Source organism: Ovis canadensis, chromosome 13, assembly GCF_042477335.2.
Source record: "Ovis canadensis isolate MfBH-ARS-UI-01 breed Bighorn chromosome 13, ARS-UI_OviCan_v2, whole genome shotgun sequence".
NCBI lineage: Eukaryota > Metazoa > Chordata > Mammalia > Artiodactyla > Bovidae > Ovis > Ovis canadensis.
This window is the reverse complement of record NC_091257.1, coordinates 53,077,404-53,085,715: the sequence shown is the minus strand read 5'-3', so window position 1 is coordinate 53,085,715 and position 8,312 is coordinate 53,077,404. Positions and strand designations below refer to the sequence as shown.

Below are 8,312 nucleotides of genomic sequence, written 5' to 3'. Positions count from 1 at the left end.
TACATACCTACATGACATGATTCTGGCAAAAAAAAAAAAAATCAGAGATACTAAAAATATTCTCAAGTTTTAAGAACGGTGTAGAATAAGTTTTAACAACATTCTACATGAATGGAAACCCCTGATTTAATTCCATGATTTTATCATGCCAGAAGCATGGTTGCTTTTAATTTTCTTAAACAGATATTGTTATCATACACATTGGCTTATTAATAATTAAGGCATTTTGCATACACAGTATCTCAGTGTGAACAAAAAACTTTTAGTACTGATTATTTGCTATAATGGTTTAAACTTTCAAAGTCTTTTCAACATAAGAAAATAGTAGCTGCACACATATAAGTGTTTTCTTATAAAACACAATCTTAAAAAAAAGTAATGATGATTGGTCTCTGTGATTCCTAGTAATAAGTCCTGTCTTATTTTTCACATAGTATAAATTATATTCTTATGCAGGATTGCATTAAGACCCAGTAGTTCTTAAACAATGTTACCAAATAACCATATAAATCCCAAACGCAGCAGAGGTGAACAATCTCCGTAGTGCACTTTCACCTCATTGAAGCTGAAGCTGCTCCTTTTGGATCTTCTTCCACTTCAATGTGAAGCAGATCGGTAGCATTTCATTAGTGGTTTCATCATACGTTTCTTTAGAGGAAAAAATGGTTTTGATTTCTTCCATAGTTCACAGTTCTCAGATGAGATATTTTTGGGGAAATCATATAGTCCAAGGATGTTTTGAATAGCCAAATGCTATAGATGAAGTCTTTCAATGCAACTTGGCTATATTACCAGTATATCCTGGAACCAAAGTAAGATGGTTTTCCTGTTCCCACAATCCACTTAATTGCTGTTTTAAAATCTGAATATTTCCATCGTTCACAACTTCTGTTTTGGATGATAGTTCTGACCACCACCTTTTTATGACTGCTTGAAGCCAGTTTAAACCAACTATTATATATTCTTCAAATCTGCTTTTAAGTAGTGACTTTACTAGAGGCAACAAATCTACACAGCAGCCAAGTGAGATATACTGTTTTTCCTCCTGTAAACTATTGGTGAGCACGGGAAGGCAATCTACCACAACTCCAAGGTCCTCTATCCTTACTAAATATGCTACAAGTTCACTAATACTTCTCTTTCTCCAGAAAGTTAAAGCTACATTCAGTCTCAAATTCCTGCTGAACAAAACCTGTGCCATTGTTTCATGGTCCTGAGAAACTTCAGAAAAAAAGCCACTGTATTTTGATGATGGGCTTTCTGTCTGTGAAGAACCAGAATCACTGGAGTTAATCAAATATGTTCGACTCTCATGCCGTAATTTTTCAGGGAGGTGGCCTGCACAAGCCAGTTCATTTTCTTTATTTGCCATGACACAGCCCCCACTTTTAGGGGACTGCTTTTTTCTGTAACAAGGATTTTGAATAGGATGATGAACTTTCTTTCTTCTATAGATCACCTTACGTAGTTTATCTGGGCTTTTCACAGCTTGTCCAACTGTTCTAGTTATGTAAGCAGCCAACTGTTTTGGAGATTTCTTAACCTCCTTCATGTTCTTATTAGTGAAATTAGAGATCCTTTTTCTAGGAAGATCAATGGAATGATCCTCAGTATTATTACAAAAGTTGCGTTTTTTAACATTGTGGGATTCAGATGCCATAATCTCTTAAATACCGGCGCCTCATGGTACCCCGGCGCCTCCGCCCAGCCCAGGCGCTGACCGACTGCGCCCGGCAGCCCAGACTATCCCTCGGCTCCCCGGCCGAGATCCAGGAACGGCCATTCAAACGCCGCCGCGCGCGCGGCCCTTGTACTGATTTCTTAAGTCCCATCAACAATATTTGAGAGCTTCTGTTTCTCTACATCCTCACCAACACAGAGGGCCATCAAACTTTTTGATATTTACCAGCCCAGGAGCTAAAAGTAATTGGTAAGTATAGTCATTATAATTCTTTCTTCTTTATACCAGTGTGGTTAAAGTGTCTTCTCATTATGTTCAAAGACCCTTTATTCCCATTTCTATAAGTTCTTTTCTAACCTTTCCCATTTTTCTTTTTTTTTTGGGTGTACCAGCTAGCATGTAGGATCTTAGTTCCCAGACCAGGGATTGAACTCATGCCCCCTGCAGCAGAAACATGGAGTCTTAAACATTGGACCACCAGGGCATTCCCCATCTTGTTTTCTTTTTTTTAAATTAGATTGTTGGCCTTTTTCTGGACTTCCCTGGTGGTTCAGATGGTAAAGAATCCACCTGCAATGTGGGAGACCTGGGTTCGATCCCTGAGTTGGGAAGATCCCTTGGAGAAGGGAATGGATACCCACTCCAGAATTCTTGCCTGGAGAATCCCATGGACAGGGGAACCTGCTGGGCTACAGTCCATAGGGTCGCAAAGAGTCAGACATGACTGAGCGACTTTCGCTTCACTTTGGTTGGCTTTTTTTTCAATTGATATTTAGAAGTGCTTTATATATTAAGGAAATTGACCTTTGCCAACCCCCAAGTTGTAAACTTCTTTGTATTTTGTTTATAATTGGACTTTTATTTGACACTTGAATTTAAAATTTTAATATAATTAAATTTATTACTTTAGAAAATGCCTTCCAAATTTTGTTTTGCTGAGAAAAATCTTTCCCACTCTGAGCTTATTTTAAAAACTTATTCCATTTTCCTAATGCTTATATGGTTTGTTTTAATGTTTGAATTTCTGACCCATCTGGAATTTACTTATTTATGTACTTATTTATTTATTGAAGTGTAGTTGATGAACAATATTATGTTAGTGTCAGATGTACTACATAGTAAATTGACAATCAAATGAATTATGCAATGATCATAGCAATAATTCTAGCAACCATCTTCACCATACATAAAAATTAGTATTTATTACTATATTCTATTAGCTGTAAACCACATCCCTGTGAATTATTTATTTTGTAATTGGAAGTTTGTGGCTCTTCATCTCCTTCAGCTATTTTACTCAACCCCTGACCTGTTGGTGACCACCTGTTTCTTCTTTATATTTATGAGTCTGTTTCTGTTTTGTTTATTAGATTCCACATAAAATGAAAATACCGTGTGCAGCATTTGTCCCTCTCTGTCTGACTTATTTCACTTAGCATAAAACACTCTAGATTTATCTGTGTTGTTGTAAATGGCAAGATTAACTTATTTTAATGACTAATATTCCATGTGTCTGTGTGTGTGTATGTTTATAAATACATATAAAACCTAAACTGTATCCATATATAAAAACTCATCAGCATCTATTCATATACTGGTAGGCACTTAGGTTGCTTCCATGTCTTGGCTATTGCAAATAATGCTGCAATGAACATAAGAGTGCATATAACAAATATCTCAAATAATATTTCAAATTAGCATTTTGTTTTCTTCAAGACAATACCCAGGAGTAGTATTGCTGGCTCATATGGTAATTCTATTTTTGATTTTTTGAGGAACCTCCATATGTTTTCCATAGTGGCTGCCTCTTTTTCCATTCCCAGCAACAGAGTATGAGTATTTCCTTTCCTACACATTGTCACCGGCATTTGTTATCTGTGGTCTTTTTGACGGTGGCCATTCTGACAGGTGTGAGCTGACATCTCATTGTGGTTTTGATTTGCATCTCTCTGATAAATAGCGGTCCCGAGCATCTTTTCTTGTGTCTATTTTGGGCTGAGGAGTAAGGTGGGGATCCTGCTTAATTTTTCCCAGGTGGCCGCTCAATTGTCCTAGTGAATCAGGCTCTTCTGAAGGCTCCCTCTTTTCTCGATGGATATAAACTATGAAACTGCTTTCTTTAGCACATATTTAGTGGGGAGTTGGTGGGGAGGTGGGTGACAGATCCTGCCTTAGTCTCAGCCCCGTTTTCTTGAAGGGTTCAGTTCAGAATCCAAACTTGCAAATTCCACTGGGGGAAGCAGAAGCCCTGAAGTTCATGAAGCATCTCTTTTCTCCTTGGGGGGTGGCTCCTTGGTCCCACCTTCCCCACTCTCCCCGCCAGGGCCACAAAACACACCTTCCACTTGCCCCTGCGCAGCGATGGAGGAACCCCAGGTCTGGTCCCCATGGAGCACATCCAGGTCTGGTCTGTGCTCATCCACACCCAGGGGCTTCAGAGGCTTCCCCTCTCTTTGTCTTCAGAGCACACCTCTTTTTGGCTCCTCACTAGCCCGGTCTAAGGCTTGGAGAGACTGTGCCAGCTCAGGATTGGATCCCGAATCTGAATACCCAGAGTCAAATTCAAGACCTTGTCCTCAGCACCCCCAGTTTTCCACACCTCTTTGCATCTCAGGATTCCCGTCTACAGGCACTACTGGCCCAGCCAGGACCCCTCTCCCTGGGTGCCCCCTGGTACTATCAACACCCTCCTCTGCAGACGTCTATCAGGGCCAACTCACTGCTGGGCAACTGTGAATGGTAACGAGTTTTCTTTCTTAATATCTCCAGTTTTACCGGAAATGCAGCGTGGTGGCCAGTCCACACTCTGAATTTGTGGTGAAACAACCAGCACCTGCGTGTAGAAGGAGGGACATTACTGGTCCAATGGACCCAAGTCACTAGCCATCAACCTGGCCCCTCTTGCTGCTCTGGTGCTGGGAGCTCCCACAATCACACTCGTGCTTTAAAGGCCACCTGGATAATTTTCTTGTTCTAAATCTGAGCTTATTCAAAGAAAAATGACTTTGGCTTGGTGTGTGAAAAAGGTCAGGTCATTGCACTGTTGGAAATGTCTACATGCTTGCAAAGAACGGAGAATTTTCTGAGCATGTGGCTCCCTCAGTGCCTTTACCGTGATTTGTTTCTCCCTTTGTGTGGAGTCCAGGTGAGTGTTTTCAAAAAGGCATCTGGAAGCCTGAGCGTCCTGTCACCTGCAGGAGGGGGCGGGTCAGCTGGCCACTGCTGTCCGGGGGAGGGATGTGTTTTTGACTAAAATATGAAAAGTTTCAACATTCATTCTAGAATCTGGCAACACTCGTTATTTTTTCCTTTCATAAGCCATTGTTTAAAAAGGATTTTTATTTTACGTTCATCTTAATTTTCCCCTGACTTTTCATTTGAAAAAATTTTCAGCCACAGAAAACTGTGAGAATAATAACTGTCAAATTCATCACCAGTCAACGTTTTGCCACGTTTACTCTATCTCACTATAGAAACACAGACGTTGGTCCAAAAAAAATCAGTAATATTTCCTTCATTCTTTTCTTCTTGGTTCTTTTTCCCCCCTTGAACTATTTGAAAGTTGCACATTTTGTGCGGGTAAGTCTGCACATCTATTCTAAGAAATGAACATTCTCCTTTATAAGAACAAAACCCTTATCACACCAGTGAATCTGACAGAGGCACATCTGGTGTCTCTCTGGGGCCAGTATTCAGATTTTGCCAGGTTTCCTAATCCTGGCCTTTCCCTCGTGATCCAGGGTCCAGGTAAGGCCCATCACCTCCCCCCACTGCTGGGTCTTCTCTACCGCCTCTCATGTGAATCTTCTCCTACCCTCCTTGTCTTTCCAGACACTGGTATTGATCCAGAGATTGAACCCACATCTCCTGCATTGCAGGCAGATTCTTTACTGGCTGAGCCATCCGGGGAACCCATTTGTTTTGCAGAATTCTCTTCAATTTGGATTTGACTGATTCCTCTTTATGAAGAAACTTGGGTGAACTATTGTCTACTTTGCCAGGATCGATCTTAAGTTCTGCTTTTGAAGAGCTGCTCACATGAAATAAAACCCAGAACATACAGAAGAATTCATACTCAAGGGTCTCTCTCCTTTTCTGTCTCTTCCTGGAGGCCATGTGTGCTCCAGATTTCTGTGTCTCCTTCAGAGACAACACCCCAGGGACCTGTGTAATGATGGCTCCACACCTCCGCCTGGGGAGTTCAGTGAGTGTGACTGTCTTGTCTGTTACTCTCTTGCCTAGAAGCCTCGAAAGACCGTCAGAAGTCTCACTAAGATGCGTATCTGGCCATTGGTCCTTCCCCTCCCTTCTCACCCTGTCACAATTGTCTCCCTCCCAAGTGAGACAGGCTGGGACCTGGGACCTTCAACCTGAGTCTTTGCAGGTTGCACCTGGACATTCAGGAAACACTTGTGCAGAGTGGCTGTGCCTGCACACACACACACCATACATACACACACATGCCACACATGTACACACCAACAAACACACACACATACCACACACACACACCTTACACACCATATGCACACACACAGCACACACACACACGCATACACCACACCATATGCACACACACCCTACACACATACCCCCCCACACACAGCACACACCATATATACACATACACGTACACACACATACCATACACACATACACCACACACACACACCCCACACACCATACACTCACACACACCATACATACACATACCATACACACACATATCATACACACATATACCATACACACATGCCACATACCATATGCACACACACACCATACACACACATACCATACACACATATACCCCCCACACATACACCATACACACACACACCATACACGCACACCACACACCATATGTACACACATCACACACACACACCACACACCATACACACGCACCATACACACACATACACACATCACACACCACACACCATACACACACATACACACACCATACACACACACACAGCATACAGACACATACACACACACACCACACACCATACACACACACACACCCCATACACACACATAGCCCCCCCACACACCATACACACACACACATACCATACAGACACATACGCACACACACCACATACCACACACCATACACACACATACACCCCCCCCACCGCCCCCCCCCACACACACACATAGTAACAGAGGCTTCTGGTCAACAGCTCTCTTGAGCTCCCAGCCAGAACCACCTGGTCAATCCGCAGAATGGTGAGAAAGAATGCATTACTGTTCTGAGTCAGCATTTTCGGGTTTTTATGACACAGAATTAGGTGGCAGAAGCAGGGCTGTTTCTGCTCCACAGGTGGGAGTGAGCCAGCCTGCTGGAGGGATGTGGGGTTTGCCTGCCTCGGGGACCTGCAGGGGTAGAGACAAGGGCAGACACAAAGCAAGGCTTTTAAAATAAAAGTTATTTTTATTTATCAAAGTAATATACAGTACATACACCACACACATATGTGGCAACAACTCAGACGTATCAGAAAACATTAACATGAAAACAGTTGCACCTCACCCGCTGAGCTTTCCTACCTGTCCGAGAGACAACATCTTTTGGAAGTTAGTTCCAGTTTTTCTCTCCAAACTCCAGATCTCAAACGTGTACCTCCACTCCTCAGTCCCCATCATTAGACAGTAGCTACTCAGCCTGCAGTCGCCCAGATGAGCATTTAGATCCCTGTTCCCAATGTGTGAACTTTCTGAGACTGTTTCTGGTTTCTGCAGGAGCACCTCCTATTCCAACAACAGTTGCTGATGTAACTCTCGATTCCCAGCTTTGTAGGATAAGGGTACTGGCACCTCCTCCCTTTCTTCTGCTTTTCTCCTCCCTTCCAGAGCCCATATTTGAGGGTCCACTTGGACCACTCCATAGCACTGCACTGTGTAACTGATGCTATAGTGCCTTCCTGGGGGAGTATCCATGAAATTCTCAAATTAGGTGCAAAGTTGTGTTGTGTGTTTAGGTTCCATTTCCCTGGGAGAGTTTAGAATTCCCATCAGATTCTCAAAGGGATAAGATCCAAAGGTGGAATATTGGGCCCTGAAGTGAAAGTAAAAGTGTCAGTCACTCAGTCCTGTCCAACTCTTTGCGACTCACGGACTATAGCCCACCAGGCTCCTCTGCACATGGGATTCTCCAGGCAAGAATACTGAAGTGGGTTGCCATTTCCTGTTTTCCACCTGTCCCCAGACCCACCCCCACCTTCTCCATCCCCTGTGCCCCGAGCCCCCGGGCGGGGGGTGACTCAGGGCAGGTGGGGAGAATGGAGGGGCAGAGGTCTCCGTCTGCAGGGCCCTCTCAGGCTGGCCGTGTCTCCCTGAAGGACGCTGCTCCATATGACCACTCTCTCTGGGGACCGCCGTTGTAGGGGTAACCACAGCCTGGTTGCTCCCAGCCCCAGCTCACTGCCTTGTCCCTTGTGGTCCCACCACACCCCACCCACACTCCTGTCAATCGTTCCTTTGAGAGCCCACCTCGACTTTGCCTGATCTGACTCTGGCATTCGATTCCTGCTGGGACTTTGGAGTTCTCAGTTTCCTTGGACACAAACCCTGGGTCTTCGGCAGTGTGCTCTTGGCAAAGGGAGAAGCTGAGTTGCCGTGC

General features: G+C 43.6%; 1 pseudogene; it reads right to left on the bottom strand.

Annotated features, from left to right (window-relative positions):
- Positions 1 to 769: 769 nt before the first annotated feature.
- Positions 770 to 1,745, bottom strand: LOC138417250 (KATNB1-like protein 1 pseudogene; annotated as a pseudogene).
- Positions 1,746 to 8,312: the final 6,567 nt, after the last annotated feature.